The 21,893-nt window shown below is 38.5% G+C and overlaps 1 long non-coding RNA gene across 1 annotated transcript; it reads left to right on the top strand.

The window, feature by feature from the left end:
* Positions 1-18,855: 18,855 nt before the first annotated feature.
* LOC121897707 lies at positions 18,856-21,277 on the top strand. The gene is made up of 3 exons (XR_006096273.1): positions 18,856-18,961; positions 19,089-19,216; positions 20,428-21,277. It is a non-coding gene; the product is annotated as an uncharacterized LOC121897707 (long non-coding RNA).
* Positions 21,278-21,893: the final 616 nt, after the last annotated feature.

Below are 21,893 nucleotides of genomic sequence, written 5' to 3'. Positions count from 1 at the left end.
AAAAAGCACCAGAAGAGCATAAACATCAAGCAATCATGACGCCGCTCTGGGTCCATTTACCAACGAGCATTCCAAGGTGCACTTAACTGTTGGTTGTTGTTTTTTTTTTTTTTGTAAAAAATGAAATCTCTGAATAAAGGTTTCAGTTTTTGTTAATTCGCTGAGTGAGTTTTATTGCTCCAGGTTGCCGTTAGCAACATGAACTGTGGATATTTAAACTTGAACTCGTGTGAGAGCCATCAATCACTTTGTCTTGTTTGTATCCATCCACACAATTTAGGCTGAGTAATTATCCTTATGACCACTAGAGGTCTACAGCAGTGCAAACTCTCTTGATTGCAGAAACAATCAGTATGAAACTTTATAAAATCATGACAGCAAAGATCAGGAAACAGGTGTAACATAAATCCTTGTTACCTGTGTGCTGAATAATAAGACAGTCCAAAAGTAGAGAATAGAAAAGACAAGAAATAATATAATAAAGGTAACAATGAAGATAAACAACATAAATAAAAGAAAAGAATGGCCAGAGATGTTTTGAAGCAGCAAAAGAATGAATCTGTTCTATAAAGGAACGTCACTGAGTTTTAATCCTATATTCAGTTAAATATTCTGTGAGTTTTACAGCTTTTCTGTTTTCTGAGCTATTAATCGGGGTGAGGTCTATGTCAAAAACTGCCAGAAACACTCTAAATACTTTCCTTGAGACATCCCATCTCATGAATAAAGAAGTTGCCCAACATGGTAAAGAACTGAATTCTGGAAAGCTTAATAGTAGCAGAACAGAATATCGACATCCTAAATGTGTATGTTGATGTGAGTGTCCGTGAGACTGAAGCAGTTTTGAATTGTGAATGAAACCTGAAGGTTTGAATGTACTTACAGTTAAAAGGGAGAGAGATTATCTCAATCAGCTGTGTCTGCATCTCCTTAGAAACAGTCTACAACCTTGTAATCTCATAAAGAAACTGACCATGAGAACATGAATGGTTGAACCACTGAGCCAGCAGACTGACCCTCACATGTTCAGGAAAAAAATCCCATTTTGTTGAGGAGAAATTGATTTGACTAAAGCTTGCAGCCCAGAGATTTGTACATCATTAATGGCAGCAGGATGAGCTGAGAATGAGGATCTATAATATCTGTACACAGTTTAAGAAACAGGAGGAACCACCTGCAGTTTGTATTGCAGTCAATGAGAGCCAGACTGTATGCTCCCTATCAATTAAGGTTTAGATCTCAAAAACTAGAACTCCTATGGGAAATATATTTACATTTTGAAAGAGAGGAGGCTTGTGGGAACATTTAGAGATATGATTTGTGCTTCGAGAGTTAAAAATGTGGCTCTCTCTGCCTGATTTCTCACACACTGATAAGATTTGAAAGCTGCTGTAAAAGCCCTCACTGTGGATTTAAATCTCTCTAAAAGTACAACAGGTATCACAACACAGAACATAACTTTGAATATTGAAAGTTTTCTGAACGTTTTAAGGTTTGAACAGGAGTCTAGGCCAACGTATGTCCAATCTAGTAACAAAGAGTCTATCATTCCTCCCATAGACTACCATTATACATTTTAATATTTTAAAAATGTATATAAAATCACTGAAATATGCTAGAAAAAATAAAAAATAACAGCACACATTGTGGAAACATGCTGAACATGTTTGAGGTGTTTCTAGCTGTCAGCGTGTGGGTGCCGGTGTAAACTGCAGAGGGCCCCCTCACACCAGAGACACCAGCTCTGCAGCACAACAGGGGCAGTCCGTGTTTGTGGTTTCACATGTGATTTTACTGCAATAAAATGAGGAATTGTGCATTTCTGTGGCGCTCTGTCTATTCATAATTGCTGAGGACATAAAATGGTTCCTCTGGCATTCCACTTGTTTGTTCCACTAATATCACACGTTCACTGTGGGGGGAAGAAAGTGGTTTTAAACACACACACAGAATGACTATTTGTCCTTTTTCTATTACTCTGTGAATAGAGTTCACTGGACCAGGACAGTGTAGGTAATGTTAGGTGGAGTTGTCAATTGCAGAAAAGAAAATGGACATCAGACACACCTTCCTGTGATTGTCCGATCTTCCTGATGCTCACGTGGCGAGAAAAAAAAAAACACCCCCAACTGGCGCTTCAAGCATGTTTCAACAAACACAAACACAGACATGTGGTCTGGTCAGCCATGTTGTCACGTCTGTACAGTATGTTCTGCTTCATTGGCTGTTGCTTAGAGCCATAATTAATAGATTGTCGATTGCAGCGACTAATTCATGTGTTTTGTATTCACACAGCTCAGGATTAGAATTGGTTTCCAGGTCAGATTGGTCTATATTAATGGTCAGACTGTCTTTGGTCCAGGCTGAACTATCTCAACAACCTTTGGATGGATTGACATTCATGGTCCCCAGAGGATGAATCCAAATGTCTTTGGTGACCCCCTGACTTTTCCTTTAGCACCATCAGCAGGTTGACATTTTTAGCTTTTAATGAAATATCTTGACAGTTATCGGACGGATTGCCATGAGATTTGGTTCAGATATCCATGGTGCCCACAGGATGAATCCTAATGACTTTGGTGATCCTCCGTCTAGCGTCACCAGCAGGTCAAAGTCTAAATCTCTAAATCTCAACATATACTGGATAGATTGGCACAAATTTTGTACAGAGGAGGTCAAAACTCAAGCAACACATGTAGTATTTAAAAAAAAAAACAACTATTTTGAGACCAATGTGGTTCGCCTTAAGGCCAATTTGTCACACAATAAAGCTATTTTAAGTGTTGCTAGAGTTTTGACCTCTTCAGACTTTATGCATCTTGGAAGAAGATTAAGTTGGGCCAGAAATCCCAAATCTACTATTAAAACTTTTGTACAGACATTTATGGTTCTCAATGAATGAATGCTGATGACTTTGGTGACCCCCTGACTTCTCCTCCAGCCCCCACCATGAAGTTCGCATTTGTGGTTTCGACTGAAATATCTCAACGACTATGAGATGTTTGATACACACACTCATGCCCCTTTAAGGATTATTTATAATAACTTTTATGATCCTCTGACTTTTCATATTTCCATCATCAGCTCAAAATGTGTCCAATACTTTGTTTTAGGTCCAAATATCTGCAAAACCGGTGAAATTCCAATCAGCTAAGAAGACATCCATTGTGAACATTATGCCTGCTTAACATCAACATGTTATCATTACCATTGTGAGCATTAGCAAGACAACACTGAGTCAGCATATGGATATACGATATATACAATATTTGACACTAACAAGAGCACAAGTGAAGAGGTTATTATCTTGCATAAGCAGTGTATTAAATTCCTTAGTGCTTTGCTACTTTTAGTATAGTAGCCATATGGAAATAATAATCTGTATAATAATCAGGGACGTAACTATAAATCAGAGGCTTAATAACAACTCTTTCACCATATAAAACTGTAATATTTACAGTATGTCACAAAGACCTCTGCCCAACTAACAACCCCCCTGATAATAATTGATATTATTGTAACATCATGTACAGATAATAATAATAATAATATTGTTGTATTCCCATGAAGCCATTTTTAGAAGCAATGTCTGGAAAAATGTAGAGGCCATGGGAACAGTGCTGGGAATGGTATTCCTAAACACAACTGACCTCATCTGTTTTTGTGAACTCGTCTGCAGACATAAGGTAATCTGGAATCAAGCATGGAAAAGTGCTACACACTCATCTGTGTGTTTGCTACCATTCTTTGGAGATGAGAAGTGTCTGGTCTGATAAAAAAAAACATATTAGTTATCTAAAAAGTATGATGATATGATGTTATATACATTGGAAGAGGCCCTCGCTGTTGTGAAGATGTTTTCATCTTTATATTTAGATGCTGATGCCCATCTCTGGACTAATTTCTTAATGGTGTTGGCAGACGTGTAGAACTGAGACTTTACTTGAGTCAGATTTAAGCCTGACTTCAGTCTGCTGTGAGATTTGACTTACATGATACTCGACTGCCTAAAGACCTGAAAAAAATTAAAGTCTCATGTTTTGGGTAAAATCCTGGAACAGTAAAACATAAAAGAAGAGCTAAACTTGCATAATCAAACAGTTGAGGGGTCAGTTTATCCAAATTACAAAAAAAAAGCTCATAATCTCCTCACTTACCTCTAGTTTTATCAAGATATGCAGATCGCTCTGGCTTTATGCATCCAGGTTTATCCATCTCTGATATTTCTGCCTCGACCTCACTAAAGTGGAAGTGAGCGGAATTCCTGTTGCTCACAGCGTTGAAAAATTATATCCGAAACATTTCAACAGCGACAACTCTTTCCAGATACAATGTCGTGGTTATTTGTGATAATACACAAAACACACAGATTTAACATGAGCATGGAAGTCCATTCTTGACCCTTGGATCTGTATCTGAGAAAGAATAATATCAACTCTAGTCCCACTTAGAAGCTTTCTCTTTTGAGAACAGGTGTCGTGATAACAGGTGGTCGCAGTATTGACTGGGAAGGGGTCAAACTCATTGATCAGGTCTCTTTGGTCGAGAAAGATCAAGAGAAGGCCATTTACATCTGCTGCCAGAGACCATCTTTGGACAGAGTCCGACGTTCTACTTGCCTGAGATTTGCCCTCAAAGAATGGAGACTTGACTTAAATGAATAATTAAGCATTTTAGGAAACTCGCTAATTCACTTTCTTGCTGAGAGTTAGATGAGAAGATTGATACCAGTCTCATGTCTGTACAGTAAATATGAATTTAGGGCCGGCAGTCAGTTAGCTTAGCTTAGCATAACGACTGGAAACAGGGGCTACCACCTACCAGCACCTCAAAAGCTCACTAACTAACACTTTATATCTAATTTGTTTAAACCTGCATTAACTAATTTTTTTGGCCACTTTGTGAACGCAACAAGGTGTGAACACAACATTGACATATCATCACCTTTTAAGTTGATATGTTGAACTTAGCAAACAGTTGCTTATTGACACATCCAGCAGTTACGGAGCAACATTATTATTCATTTGGAGTCGTGTTTCTGTCCACCTGGTGAATGTAAGTCCAATATTCACTCTCTCTGCTTTTGCTCTCTACCAACTACTGAGGAAAATATCTGGCTCTTCAGCTGCTGAACGCTCCACTGTGTTTGAGAAGGGTCTTTCTGTCTTGCAGACCTACACGACACAACCACTTCACTACACGACACCCCCACCCCCCCCACACACACACGCACACACACCCTTGACCCCTAACCCTGAGCTGCTCATGCCTAAACCAAACCAAGTGGGTGTGTTGTGTTGATAGGTACTGTGAGGAGCAGATAAACCTACTTGCTATGTTCGCCAGCAAGTCGCTAACTGTGTCTGTTTGCCGTTTGGTGCCAACGTTGCCAGATGGGAAATGTTGAAATGTATTTCGAGGAAAATTATCATACAAGAGTCATAACCAAGAAAACAAATAGGTGTAAATGCAAAACAACTTTTTGACACCACCTACAAATCTTAACCTGACACGTCAGATGGTTTGTTACACAGAACCATCTGAGAAGTCGTCCTTGGAAACTGTTTGGAAAAGGGCAGGCACTTTAAAAAAATACTTGCAAGGTGATTGGATGAACCATCTGTCTATCACCATCTTACCTCGTGAAGCAGCTGGATTCGTGAGCTTGTGATATCACAAGATCACACGAGAATCCTCACAGGATGCTGATTGGTCCAAACCACCAGTGGTTCGGACACAAGTGCATAACTTGAAGCCTAACGAGATGGATTCTCATATGATCTCATGATGTTGTGATCTCACGAATCCAGCTGCCTCGCAAGGGTAAACAAATCTAGCCACATTGTTTAAAAAAATAAAAATAAAATATTGCTGATGTAGTTATATGACGCATGGAAAGGGGGTAGTCTCTAGGGACTCATTCAAATTAAATTGTCCTAATGTTAAAAATAAAAGCATAGCTGTTCAATAAAGTAAGGAGCAAAAACATTCCTGTATGTTTGTTGGCGTCGCGTGAGAAAAGATGCGTAAACAAAGACACACAGGATACATATTACTTTATTACTTTATTACTATATTTTTCTATCCTGATTGTGTTGGGCAATTAATTAAAATGAGCTGGTGTAGACTGATTTCAACTATTAATGCTAAGTGTCACAAAATGATCAAATTATCGTACATTATGGGACTTTTGGCATTATTGATTGTAGAACGTACAGAAGGCAAAAATATCGTACAAATACGATCATTATCATACATCTGGCAACGTTGTTTGGTGCTGGGCAGGTAGTGTACAGTGGGTAGAGCTTTTTCTCTGAAAACAGCTGTGTGAACATGACGCTACCAGCGCTGAGAGTGAATAAAAACAGGAAAGTTGCTGCCGGACAACTAAACAATGAGCTGAAACTCTTTATAAAGCTCCATAAAGCCAAGAGCAGCTGCAGAGCCACTGATAATTCTCTGTAGGTTCGTCACTACGAGTGACGCCGCTGACGTTACACATTGTCATTAGATACATTATTATTATAGAAATATCGATTAAGCGGAATGGCGTGTCGAAGTCTCAACACTCAGTAAAAAAGTGAATAAGATTATTTCCCAAAAGGTCCAACTATTCCACAAAAAGACAATTCTTGGGGTTTCAGTTCACGTACATATAATCGATCAATCATGCTGAAGAGTTTCAGTATAGTATCTTTATTAAAATCAGCCATTGGAATCAAAAACAAGTTTCATAAATGTTTATAATCATCTGACACAAATGTCAAACATGGTTTCTGACCAGCTGTAAAATGTTTCCATGTTTCTATAACTCTGCAGGTACACACCCTGACTAAAAAGACTCTCACAGGGAAAGTCCATCTTTATTTTCAGACGTGGTTTAGCATGAAGTTGCATAATTACAGAGGAGTGTGTGAACGCTATATCATTTTGAAAAATTATCTCACTAAAATATGAAATTATATATGCTTTGATGACCTGTGATTTAAGTTTTTATGTGTGTGAGGAATTTAAAGTTGAAAAAAGTTGATATTGTGCCTCTAGAGGCCTCATTGTGGACTTACTGCTAAATTCTCTTTATGTATGTTTTTTTTGTGATAACGGGGCTAAAGTTGCTCCACAGAATCCAGCCAAGAAGATATTTTGGATGAGACAGAAAGCGAGTGTTTGCCCTGCAGTCCTTGTTTTGCCCAGATTCACTCAGGCATCGAATGACTCACCAGAAGGAAAATATGGAAAGAATTCCCTGGAGTCGGCACAACCGTGGTCTTGGTTAAACCCTCTGTTGTTCAGATTGGCCTTGTTTGTGGCGATTGGGGATTGTCCGGTGAAACAGTGTTATTCTTCACTTACTGGCTTTGCTGGAAAAGCTGTGACGAGCCGGACATATCTGGCATAGCTTCCTGCAAGAGGCTTTGTCAACGAGATTAAAAGAACACTGGAGAGAATCACAACACGAAGCGTGGAGGCGTTCGGTCACAGCGGAGGACCAAAACGTCCACATCCTGCCCTCCTGTCATGGACCAGTGGAGCATATTTTTATGTTTGACGCTTAAAGTTTGAAAGTAGCAGGTATATCTGCTAAACTTTAATATGTTGAATCCCCTATAATATAATTAGATCACTCAGTTAGAATATGGATTCTTTCGAGGAAAAGAAAAGGCCTTTGAGCTTTTTTTTGCACCTTCCATAAAATTTATCAAAATATGTGGCTTCAGAAGTATTCAAACCCTTTCATCTTGTCTACACTTTTTACCTGTTAGCTTAAAAGATATGGCTGCTTTCTCTATTTTTGTTATTAACAACAAATCTCATGAGCAGAGCCAAACCAACAATGAATTGACCTTACTTAGTATCGTGTGTGTACCCAGAGCCTGATATATCTTATTCTTCTGTTCTGTAGACCTCCGTTGTTGTCCAAAAACTATTAAAAACATGTCAGTGAGCCACACCACTGCATTTGGTGACATGTTCCTTCACCATGATGAGTTTGGGTAACTTCGTTTGTTTAGAAATGGCTACAAAGACTAATAACAGCAATCAGGTTTTCATTCACAGGAGAGTAGTTCAATGTAAAGCAGACACCACTGAGCATGTGCGGGAACAAGGTTCAGATTACGGAGCTATGCTAGCTTGTTGTGGTACATATCACAACCCTGTTCTATATTGTACATTACAAAGAACTTACAAGAGATTGTGATATGTAGCACAACAACCTAGCGAAGCTCTGTAAACTGAACATTACATGGAACTACTCTCCTGAGACTGAAAACCTGATTGCTGTTATTAGTCTTTGGAGCCATTTCTGAACAAACTACCAAGCTCAAACTCTTTGTAATGAAGGAACATGTCACCCAGTGCAGCAGTGTGGCTCGCTGATTTGTTTTTAATTGTTTTTGGACAAGAACGGAGATCTATGGCACAGAGGGATAAGATATATCAGGCTTTGGATACACACACAATACTTGTAAGTAGATCAGTTCATTGTTCTTTGGCTCTGCACATGAGATTCATTGACAATAAGAAAAATATAGAAAATTGCCAGACTTATCCTTTAGAGCTGCACTAATAATCAGTATTTTTCATTAACAATGGGTCAAATGACTACATGTAATAACGTGAAAAGAGTTACTCATGGTGACAAACACACAGAGAATCATCAGCCGACTCTGCAGTTCCCCTCAGATGTACTGAGCTTTTCAGCTGATTGTTTTGGTTTGATGCTCACAACTTTACTGATTTGGTTCAGTCTCATTGATAAACCTCATTTTCAGCAGCTGTAGGAAACTGTTTTCAGTGAAAAATCTCTGATTAACCCACTATATGTTACCTGCTTAGCATGCTGACAAAGTTAGTGAACATAATGGAGCATCAGCAGCTAAAGAGACAGATATTTTTCCAGGAGTTGGTGGAGACCAAAACAGAGCTAAAAGCACAGGGAATATTCAACCTGAGTGGCCAGAAACATGACTCCAAATTAATACTAATGTTTCTCCATGTATGTTGGTTGTGTAAATAGCTGAATAATTATTGGCTAACAACTTTTTAAGGCCATAATATGTCAAACATGTGTGTGTGATTTTCAGTTAGATGTGGAGTTCCTGAAGTGGCTGAAAAAATTCACCAGATTAATGTTGCTTTAAAATAGATTAAATGTCCTTTTTGAATTAGATAGATATGTCATTTCTATTTGTATTCAGATGGTTTATTATTAATAGAGTACTTTATTAAAGCATCTGTACACTTTGATGCCTCTCAGTTACAGTTTGCCTCTTTTGGAAGAGTTGGCCAGTTTCTCACATGTCCTCTTCGTACAGTAAATCCTCCTCAGCTCTTTGAGACTGGACCTGTAGCATCTATTAAGTGAACTGTGATATTTATGTCTCTCTACAGAATTTCAGTCACAGGGTTCAAGTTTGGGTTTGGGTTGCTTTGGGACACTCAGAGGTGTCCTGAAGCCACGCCAGTGTTGTCTTTCTTTGTGTTTTGCATCAATGTTGTGCTGAAATTTGAATCTTCGCCCCAGTCTGAGCTCGTGTATATACGTGTATCATGTATATGCTCTGGTTCCTTTAAGCCGCTATCTCTCTCTCTCTGTATAGCAAAGAGCTCATGAGATAAGTGCTGCAGAGGTTATCGTCCTTCTGGCAGGAGCTCCAGTCTCTGCAGAAGAAGTCTGAAGTTGTCACCTTGTTGGTCCGCTCTCCCTCTCAGTTAGTTTTGTAGGATATGAGTCTTGATGTGAGTCTTGTGTTTACATATTCCTGATGGAGCTCACTGTGCCTTTGGGGCATTTTCATTGTGTTGGCAATTCATTATTGATGCCCAAACACAAATGTATCTCAGAAGTGTGCAGAGAGTTGAATGGACGTCATGGGTGTGTGAACTTGTATAGACAAGTGTGAGTATTTCTAAAGCCTGTCTTGTGAGCCGGATTTGTCAGATGTACTCCAAGTCAACTTTGTGAGTCATCTCAAAAAGATCAAATTAAACAGGATCAATTGAATTTGGAGACTCTCGACAGACAACTACAACCCACAAGGAGAGGATGACATGAGCAATGTGGATACCCGAGCTAGCACCTCTACTAGCGAGCTTGTTTTACAACTTACTGTGTGAGCCGATACATCATCTTATAGACCACACTGACTATGGGTTTTCCAATGTTGACTCATGAGTTTTTATTTTAAAATGTTACAACTGACACATTATGGTAGGAGTTTATTGTTAAAGATGAGGTTTATTGTGTTTTACTTCAATGGCGTTGAGCTGCGTCCTCATTATATGATTATATGATTATCGTTCAACCCAATCGCCAGAACAAAACGTTGGCATCGTACATTTCTTCAAACCACGGATATGTTAAATGTCTACGTTTCAATGTTAGCCATTATCAGTTGAATAATATATTTTATAATTTTACAACGCTGTGGTTAAGGTCTGGTTAGGTTTATGCACAAAAACCACTTGGTTAGGGTTAGGGAAAGATCATGGTTTGATTTAGAATAAAAAAATATAATAAAAACAGCTGCGAATGTCCTAACGTCTCCATAAAAACACCCAGCCGGTTGAAACAGGAAGCGGGCATTGGTTTCAAGGTGGTCTCAAACCGTGCTCTCTGCTGATTTCCAACCTTCTTCCAACTTCCTTCCAACAAACTTCCTAACCATCCACCGACCCCTCCTCCTCCTAATGAGAAAGTCAGCTCATATAGATTTATGTGAACTACGTCACTTTAGAAATGTTGATATGATACATATTACACGTGTTGAAACGTAGATATTCAGGTTTGCAGAAACGTACAATGCCAACGTTTTATTCTGGCAACCAGGCTGTATCGTTATACAATCTGAGTTGGTGGAAGTGTTTTGCTGCTGGGCAATGCACATTAAAGAAATTGAAGGAAAAAATTTTAATAGAATTGTGATACAGAAACTAGAAAGTAACTAATACTGAAGGATCCTTAAATGTGGTTCTCAAAATCGGATAAATTAGACATCATGTTTGCATGAATTGATAATGAATATGTCAAATTTTACAAGGAGTTTAGCTGCTACAAGTGTTTAGTTTGTTTCTCATCATTTAAACATTTTATTATATTTTAATTCATATTTTGATTTTGTGTTCCAATCATGATTTATCCAAACTAAACTGAGGTGAAAGAATAAAGAAACAGCAGTTTTAATGTGCTTTTCTATTTGCTGTAGTGTTTTACTCATTTTCCTGTGACAGTAGTGTTTTGTTCTTCACTGTTTCCTTTACGTTACAGTACAAAAATACAAGCTAGCAAAGCTATCGAAAACTAGCATGCTAACGCCTTCGACTCTCTCCATCGGTCACATAATCATCCCCTTGTAGAGGATGACTATATCCTCTGAGAATCTCCCACATATACTGCATATAGATATAAACAGCAGCTCATTCTACAATTAGGAGATCACATCATCATCCCAAATTAATCTGCTATCTATAAGTGTTTTAAATTAGACTATATCTCACAAAATCTCTATATATATAATACATAGTTTCACCATTTTTTGAGGTAAAAAGATGGGTATTTTTGTGTATAATGTGCTGTTTTCAGAGCTTGTTTTTATCTGTATATATAACCTGGTTATAAACATGGATGTTTGCATGACGAAGAGAAAATGCAGCTTGTTACTGCGTGCTTCTGTCCTGCACCTGCCCCGGATGTGCACATTATCCAGCTTCTTTTATTGTGTTTATATTAAAAGCAAAATATGCATCAATTTAAATTCAGATACGAACAGCTTCAGAGAAATCTCTGCAGTTAAAAGGCCTGAATAAAGCCAGGTTCAAGTTCAAAACAACAACAGCATAAGCACGTTCACAAAGATAAGGAAACACAAACATGCGATGTAAAAATCAGAGGGGAAACAAGAGAAGTATAAATATACAATATGAGCAGCAGCGTGGGAAAGGTCGCCGTGGGAACTGGGCCTTGTTTTTTGTCAATGAGTTTGGAAAGCCAGTTTCATGACTCCAGTACAACAGACTTTTGGGTTCCCACCCAGACCTATAGCCAAGCAGCAGTGTCACATCCATTTCTTCATTGTTCTCCAGTTTCCTCTCTGGTTTCTTTTCCCTCCTTTGCTGCTTGCAGAGTTTGTCATGTTCTCTGGAAGGAGCTTTCATCGGGACGTGGTCGAGGCTGCGGTGACACGCCGGTTCCCACGATCTCCTGCCCTTCCTCCAGAGTTACTGCTTGCTCACCGCTCCGGACAGGAAGACAGTGCAACAAGGCCACTCATAGTGTGTGCTAATTTAGGCAGGGTCTCTGCTGGGTCTCTATTGTCTTACATGGGAATTACGCGAAAGACCATGTGCCTGTGTCTTCTCTGAAGCTCATCACCAGTAAATCTGAGGCCTGTGTGTGTAATAAGACATCTTTCAGTCCTTGTAAGGACATTTCAGAGGAAAAAAAATGTCACTGTTTATTTTCCAGGGAAGGGGGCTAGGTCAAGGTCAGGGGTTAAAGGAGAGTACAGTGCTTCCTCTAATTTTATCTCTTAAGACAGTGGTCACAACCTGCGGGTCGCAAGATGACCAAGAAGACAGGAAAGTAAAAGATTTCAAATCTGCTGAGTTGTGTTTATCTTTTTGGCATTTTTTTAAGCATCATTAGCTACAGTGTCCGTCTGTTCCACTTTGGTCCAGACTTAAATATCTCAATGATTATGAGCTGCTATGAACTGAGGATGTTTCCTGTAATGACTTTGCTGATTCTGTGACATTTCCTCTAGCGCCACCATGTCGTAGACATTTGTGGTTTTGAGCGAAATGGATGGATTGGATGGATAAACATGACATGTGGTACACACACTCATGTTCCCCTCAGGATGAATCGTAATCATTTTGGTAATCCCTAAACTTTTCAATATATTCCCATCAGCCTCTGTTGTGCTTTGTGTTTTGTGCTGATTAGCAAATGTTAGCATGCTAAACTAAGATGGTGACAAATGTAAACATTATTTTAGTATATAACTAGAATTTTTGTTTTCTTAGATTTAGTTTCCTCTTTACATTTCTATCTATCCAGTGGTGGAAATTCTGATACACAAATCTGTTTTCAGTTTTTGAACTTTTTCTCTTGATTTTTGGTGAAATATTGGATCACTTGAACATTTATTGAAATGAAACCATGTGAGAAGTTTAGAGGTAAAAATCACTATTTGGTGGAGCTGTTAACAACTCATAAACATCTGAAATGTGACCCCGACTACACACTGCTTTTTGTAAGACGTCAAAAGCCAAAAAGGTTGGAAACCACTGGTTTCATCTTTAACAATGTGTTGTATTTTAAAAGCTTGTTATATTATCCATTGTGTCAAATCTTCATCTGAAAAGTAACTAAAACTGTCAAATAAATGTAGTGGAGTAGAAAGAACAATATTTCCCTCTGAAATGTAGTGAAGTGGAAGCATAAAGTAGCAGAAAATGGAAATACTCAAGTACCTCAAAATCGCACTTAAGTACAATACTTGGGTAAATGTACTTAGTTACTTTCCATCAATGATATTCACTGTTGATTTAACATCATCCCGCTGCCATATTGAGTGATATCAGAGTATCTGCTTCTTGGTGAAGTCATGTGCATGAAATTGGCCTCTTGAGCTCTTGAGCTCAGATCTCGAGAGAGAGCTTCCATCATACTTTTTCACGTAAGAGGTCAGATACTTCAGAGTTCTGAGTTGTCTGGAATGCAGTATAAGTACAGCCTTACAGGGCCACTTTATGGCTTTAGACTGTTTGTCTTGTTTTGTTGTGAAACATTGGATAGTTTCGCCTCTTCGGGCCTCTAAAATTCCTTCAAATAACTATCTGAGAATCTTCAGTTCAAAGCCTTTGATTGAGCTTGTCGACATAAACAACCTAACAACAGGTCATAACTAGTTCTTCGTTGTGAATCACCGTCTTACGGTGCCAAACTGGTTGATATTTGCTTCCGAGTTATGTTTGAAGTTGAGTGTTAGTGCTGAAAATGTTTTTAGTCATGACAAAACCATTACTAATAAAAGATTTGGACTACTTTTCTCTGGTACTCTTGTGAGCATTTCTTTTACACCATAAATAAAGGAAACAGTAGTACAATATATAAGTAGCTCTTGTAGGTTCTCGCATTCATTTGATCTACAGCATCTAACTTATTGTACATTGTTCAGCCACCAATTGTATCAATCTGACTGCATTTTTTTTCCATGTTTCACTTTAAATAAATTGTCTTGAGGCTTAAAAATCCATCATTAACTCATTTCCTCTTCCTCTTCATCTACCTCTCAGCTTCAGGATTAAAATGAAAGTGTAGTTAATAAGTAAAATCACAGGGGATGATAGCTTTCTACTTTCTCAGAACACACCAGGTGGCCTTAATGCTCTGTGTGCTCGGTACAGAGTACATGGCTAATTAAAGTCACTTCCTCCCGGACTGGATGCATATTTTTGGGGACAAGATAAAACATTAAAGCGGAGACATGGGGATGCTGGTAAGTGCTCTCCTAGAGACAATAAAAGTTCTGCTGTAAAGGCTGCATTCCTTCCCAGTCTCATGTTGTTGGGTAATAGCAGTTGCACTGGTATGCTGACTAGCTAATTGAGGGGGTTGTGTAAGAGTATGAAATATTTATCATACAGAAGTTCTTCAGGCTATGGCCCTGCTGCCAGATTTTCAGGTTTGAGTTTCGTGTTTGTGTGCAAGAGACAGAGGCAGAAATAATGTCTGAAATTAAGTGCCTGAATTTCATCTAATATTTATGAGCTCACATACAGAAGAAAGGAACTTTAACATGCGATATATACGCTGAAAGTCTTCCGGTTCGTTCATGGTGGTGGTGGGCAGAAATGGGACAGCAGGACTTACGTAATGAAGCACAGAGCTGAGGGGCAAGATAGGCTTCTTTTAGCAAGAGCAGCTCTGTTGGCACTTCAGGCACTTGCATATCTAGTCAGATATGGAGCCCACTGAGAGATTACCCACTTACACAGTTCCTGCAGACTGCCTCACCCTCCCTGATACGACCATAATCCTACAATCTGCTCTGTGAGACTCTACCGGTCTCCTGAATGATGCCAGCAGCGGGGTGATTGCTCACGTGGATCCACATTGAGACTCTAACAATATCATGACAGTATCTTAATGAAGTCGTCAATAAAGCGAACTTTCATCCCTATTTCACAAATAAAATCACTGTGGGATGGATAGATCTCCCCAGCAATGTTACATTCTTGTCCTAAAATGTGTTTGTTTTATTACTTTAGTCCAAAAACTTCCATCACACAAAGTTATGGTAATTTACTGTCAGCTGTATTAAACTAGTTCTACATGAGGAGAATGAAAGATGACCCTCAAACAACAACTGATGTCTGAGAAGAACAACATGTTTTTATTGAGTATTTCTGTGGTTTTATTTATGATGATATTATAAAACACAGTAGTGAAGCATTATGTTATTTATACTCAAGCAAGACAAACAGTTTTTCATCACCTGTGTAACCTGCTCTATCGGACAATATCACTGAACAAGAATCTAAGTGTGATAATAGTCATGTTTGTACTAATCGTACATGTTTTAAGATATATATATAAAAAAAAGAAAATACTCTGCTTTGAATGATAATATGTGTCCAATACGGGTTTTCCACGCAAAAAGTTATTTTTTATTCAATAATCAACAATTAAATTCTTCATATGATGTCTCTTTCATTGAAAAGTCCAGAATCTATACAGTATTAATATTGTTCATTTCAAAAGTTTCAAGACGTCGCCTCCTTTATTGTAAAGTCTACTCTCAGTGTTTGTGCACTGGAGGCTTCAAGTTTCCACATCACACCTGTGTTTAATACTGGACCACGATTGGCTCCAAACCAGTTGTGATGTCACAAATCACGCTCGTAGGTAAACGTCCTGAACTCAGGTTTAAGGTGAGAACAGAGAAACTTTCCCTCAGCAGATAAATGTGAAAACAAACTCTGCACTCACATCATTCAGCACAGTGGAGGTCAAACATTCAAGAGAAGTAACAATAGGCGAAACACATTTTTGAGTGAAGAGGGAATTTAAATTGCTTCACAAGAATTTCCCCCAACCTTAAGGTCAGCCAACAAGAGGATTCGTCATCTCCGATTTTCATCCAAATGACACCAGCTGTGCTGCGGTTATGAGCTGTGGTTCAGATTTTTGAAATACCAAAGTCATGAGTCCAGCTTTATTTAGCGCAACGCCACCACCCTAACAAATGTATTTTCTTAATATTTTAAAATTAAAATATTGGTTAATTTACCTGTTCAATTACAGTTTCAGTCACATTCAAAGATATTTATTCTAAAAAATATTTAAAAATATCACAATCAGACCTTAAGAAACTCACCAGCACTGTCCAGAAAAAAACATATATCACCAAATGAGGTTATTATGAGGGCAGAGAAAATTCTCTTTAAATAAACTATTTTGAATAACAGTGGATTTGCCAAAAAAAACAAAAAAACATTACCACCATACCACCAAAACAAGCGTGTTTTCCTTAGTGCATGAAAAGTTGATGTTTTGTAGATACAAGGACAGCGATTATATGTAATTTGACCTCATTTGTAAAATGTAAAACTCCTCCAGATGTAACATCTGCCTCTTGCATGTTACATTAAATACATTAGTTGTGCTTTAAATGGTCACTATGTCTAACAGCAAAATCTTTTAATATACAATATAATAAGTGTGTGACTATTAAATGGAAACCTGTAAATAATAATGTATAGCTGACCTGAGATAGACTTTATTACTAATTATAATTATATTGACATTCAGAGTGATTATCTATGTGAACTGATTCATCTGTATCAATAGTGTGTTTGTGTAATCTGTAATATAGTGAGTTTTTGATCCTGGTCAAGATTAGACGTCTGCCCTGTAATTTGTCATTTAACGGTTATTAAGCTTCGTCACAGAAATCATTTATTGGTATTGTAAGTTTCCTTTGATTATGATTTTATTTATGTTAAATAGTTTTACTCAGACCGGGCTTGTATCCCCCAGATCCTGGAGTGCTTGTAAGCAATAAACAGACATCATTGAATCGACATCGGAGCTGTCTGATTGTCAGCCGTTAGTCCACCATCATCATCACAACACAACACAGAGACTGTAGGCTGTCACTATTATCAGCGATATAAAGGAAACTTTACGGGGGCGTTATAAACTGTGAGGCTAATATAGTCCCCCGTTACACAGACATCATTGAAACACTCAAATTCCCAGAAATAATGCAGAGGACATGATTCAAGTGAATTAGCCTGATATGTTAAATGTCAGACTACAGTGACAGATATGTATTGTCCCTCCAGGTTTTGCCAGAATTTGACCAGCAGTGTCTGAGAGGAAACATTAAATATTTGATAAAACCGCAAATGGCCTCAGATGTCACCTGAGATATCACCTTGGGAGTTACTGAGTCAGTTAACCGCCTGTAACCAAGCATTGGTCACAATCATTAATACGTCACCGTTATTAATGGGTGCGGTGAGACTGAGATTACACACGTCTGAAGATCCAATCACCTGCAGGGCACACTGACAGCTCTACCTGGAAACACCGGGACGCGCCTGCAGGGAGACAATCAGCTTATAAAAAGGTGCTGAGTATGACGGCAGGGAGAGAACAGCGTGGCTCTCAGCACGCGGGTGAGTTTTGTCACGTGAAGACGACTTCCTGAGTAAAACAAGGTGACACATGTGGGAACGATGGGATTGGATCCATGTGTTTCCTTTTCCCTGAACACTCTCTACACATTGTTACTGTAAAACACACGACGGCAGCTCCGGTCTGACACTTTCCCTCTGAACAGAAAGCAAAACCTCTAAAATGCACTTGAGAACAATGCAGCTTTCATTTAACAGCACTCTTCACTAATTGGAGGCAATCTTTAAAGGCAGACAGTGTTGTTTAAACTTATTTTTGATAAAATTACGCAACCTGATTTGACCGTAAGAAACTGAATACAAAGGAGAACACAAGAAAGAACGTGAGGAGAGTATTTTCCTACTTATGACAAATTAATATGATAACTATGTGTATACGAGGCATGTTTCTCCAAAGGATATTTGGTTTCAGTCTCAGCAGCAGCCATTACAAGTCCATGTGCACATTAACAACCAGACTTAAGGTAAAAATATGGATTTTTAAGATGTTAAATGTCCAGTAAACATGTATCATGTAACAGGGAGTCATATCACTTTGTTTGCACATTATCAAATAGAAGATGAATCATCAAAAGTTAGATAAAAAATATATATAACAGGTTAAAAGGCAAGGAAACGCTCATACAATCACAAAAGATGATATGCAGTCAGAGCCAAACAGCCAAGAGGTTTATTGTGTGGCTCCGCTAAGAGAGAATCAAATTTATCATCACAACAGCATCATATTTCTGGAGCATAATAACTACATCTGTTCAATCAAAGTCTACAAGATTGTTCAAAGTAGACAGGTATTAAGAGTTGACAATAAGGAATTTCTCAAATTATTTTGATAATATTTGACTTTGTCTATTTTGTGGAGCAGAGCAGGTGGACCCAAACGCAGGAGACTATAGGCAGAGAAAGGCTGAAGGATTACTTGTTTATTCTAGGCTTGCGCAGGCAAAGCAAAGCTGGCAAAACAATGCAAAGCAGAAACAGAACAACACTGAACAAAGGATCCAACAATACTGAATCAAAAACCAGGAATTAAATACAAACTAAACTGACCGGGGGGGGGGGGGGAGGTGCAGGTGGATCAGGAGATCAGGAAAGGAGCTGATTGGCTGGAGAAGACAGCGGGAGCAGGGCAGGGCTAACGAGACTGATGCCGGGCAGGTGTGGAGGGAAAAGCAGGCTGGGAAATCAAGAAAAACACAAAAGGCAATAGCTGCTCTGAGCTGAGGACAAATCAGGAATAAACTTAAATACACAAGTACGCTATAACCTGCAAACGCTCTAATTTACACTTTTGTGATGATGCAGTTCTACTAACATGGCACATTGAGGCTGTAAATTTATTCAAATCTACAGAAAGTAATGTTAACAAACTCCTTTTACAGAGAGTCCAGCCATTGAACAAACAGTCTCAGGATAAGAACGTCTACTAAATGTCCTGAATGGAAAAACAGACGACGTGAGGAATGAACCGCCTGCTGTATAAATCGCTGCATATCTGATGTCGAACTAGGTGTGTCAAACTCCTCAGTCACATTTCACAACTAGTGTGTAAGCAAACCTCAATTTCCTGTACAAGGGCCCACTCCCATTCAGCCCAGTTCAACAAACGGGGGAAAAAAGTCTGAAGGCATCCGGTGGACTGATGGAAGGACGTAGAGCCAAACTGGAACAAAACCATGACTCAGTCTTTGAGATTTTCTTTTCAAGACACCCATTGATATGTAATTTTTGGTGACTTCTTGTGCAACATAAATGTAAATCAATGAAATTATCCAAATCTAGTCAGATGTTTTGATGTCTAATGGAGCTTATCACAAAATTAAGCACCTTAATTTGATGAAGTGTGAATTAATACAGATGGTTGGATGCTCGTCTTTGGTATAAATGAGAAAGAAAACAATACTTAGGATCTGAAAATGCATCATTCCTTTTCAAATGTTCCAAAAAAACTGCATCAATTTGCCTTTCAAATCGAGAAACTGCACAGGCTGTTACTCATCTCGTCTTGAGGTCATTTAAAGTCAAACCTTCAAAACCTGTTTTGTGTAAATCTAATCAACTTTACCTGTCGTGTTAATGGATATACCATCATTACAGAGTTGGTTTGGACAGAGAAAGCTACCACCCTCCCCTCCAGACACAATGAATATCCAATGCTTGAGTCATTCAGTCAAGTTCTTGTGCTCCAAGTGAACTCAGTGAAACTGGAGTTTTGCCATGGCCAGCTTGAATTTCAGAATATATATCTAATGGTGTAATGAAGTTTGGCCTCTATTTTCTACCTCTCTCTGGAGTTTAAGTAGTACCAGGAGTAGAGTAGAGCTACAATGATTAGTTGATTAATATACCAGTCAATTAACAGAAAATTAAGGTTTTAGTCATTTCTCAAGCAAAAACACCCCAAATCCTCTGATTCCAGCTTCTAAATTGTTCTAAATCTTCTAAATTTCCAGCTTTTTCTTTGTCATATATGAGTTATCATTCAGTGAACTGAATGTATTTGTGCTGTTGGAACAAGATGTGAATACATCTCATGAGCTGTGGGACAATTCATAGACTAAACAATTCATTAAAAGATTAATGGATAATAGGTCATGTTACATATATTTTATCCCTCTGTGTCTCCAATCTGCGATAAATAAAATGATGGCACATTGTTGCATTTATTTTGTCCACTAACTCACTCATTCTGTTCAAGTATTTTCTTCTGGTTCACCACAGGACTGACGGAGACTTGGCTCTCTTTGGGTGCTTTAACTCTTCCCTCACACATACAAACAGCTCTGCTGATGGGCTGAAAAACTGATTCTCAAAGACTGGAAGACACCAAAACCTACGTGCTTCAGAAACTGGCTGCATGAACGATGTTTTGGTTGTCCACTTAAAATCTCATCATAAATGGAAAGAATCTTGGACTCCTTTTCCTGAATATTTGGTCTCAATTTGACCGTATTTGTATTCATATATAGATTGAGGCTTTTGTAACAATCACATGTAGATGATATGTACTGTTATCATGTTTTGTGTCCTTGATAGATGGTTAAGAAGAACTGCTCTCAGTTACTTCTGATGTGTGTGTGTGTGTGTGTTTCAGTTGTGGACATTGACGTTTGTGTGGTTTATATGAAAAATCTGTCAATGAAAATAATGCTAAAAAAAAAAAGACGACTCATGGATAATGAAGATAATGGAGAGTGGAAAGTAACACACAGTATTTACAAGGATCATCCCCTGAAACAACACAACACAGTAATGGTTTTATAACAGGATCCAGCGTGCGACTTACAAAAGTACAAGTAAACATTCTCCAAACATCTCCAGAACAAAAGCGGACAACATCTCCTTCCTGCGGACACCTACATGCTTATTGTTGACGACGACCTCACCCACAACAATCACTATCATCATAACTTCCACTGAAGAGCGGTGAGCTGTTTTCTTCCAAACTCACAGTCGTCGCTTTGGTATACGCACATCAGAAGAAACCAGTTTGAGTCAAGACCACAGTTTATGCCAGTAAGCGCAAAAATAAAAACAAAAATTAAAGGGAAAATGGGAAGTTTTGACATGAGCTGCAGTGTGTCCTTGTGTTTGTTGTGATTACCTGCATGAGTAAATCGACATTCCTACACACAGAATGTGGGACGCTGCCAGAGACGAACAATGGGAACTTTAATTAGATCAAGACTTTGTCCAGGGATTGTGACTGTTGCGTGTCCAAATACACACACACACACACACACATACACACACACATGTACAGAAGCAGATGCATTAACACTTTTCTTTCTTCTTTTCTTTGTAATAGAGACATTTTAGCTACAAGCCTGAAACCTGACGACGGGAGTATATTCAAACCGCAGCTGTTAGTGTCCCAGTTCTGATGTTTTCCCACCTATGTAACGCATATATGTTTTTCTCCTGTAGTGAACAGAAAACACACACATAACATAAACATGGAAATATGATCTTTGTATTTTTCAGTAGGGTTAAGATGTTTTTCTAAATATGATCTGTTCTGGGATGAACACCTGCAGGCTGCACTGTGAGATCATGTATCTATAAGTAGGTTAAAGGACAGGTTCACGATTTTTCAAGTCTGTCATAAAACGATCATCATGAGCCCATATGAACACTGAAACAGGTTTTGCTTGCTATAATAATTCCTCCTGTCCATACTGGTCACT

This window comes from Thunnus maccoyii, chromosome 5 (assembly GCF_910596095.1).
Source record: "Thunnus maccoyii chromosome 5, fThuMac1.1, whole genome shotgun sequence".
In the NCBI taxonomy this organism is placed as follows: domain Eukaryota; kingdom Metazoa; phylum Chordata; class Actinopteri; order Scombriformes; family Scombridae; genus Thunnus; species Thunnus maccoyii.
Note: the sequence above shows the minus strand (reverse complement) of the source record. Positions and strands in the feature narration are given on the sequence as shown.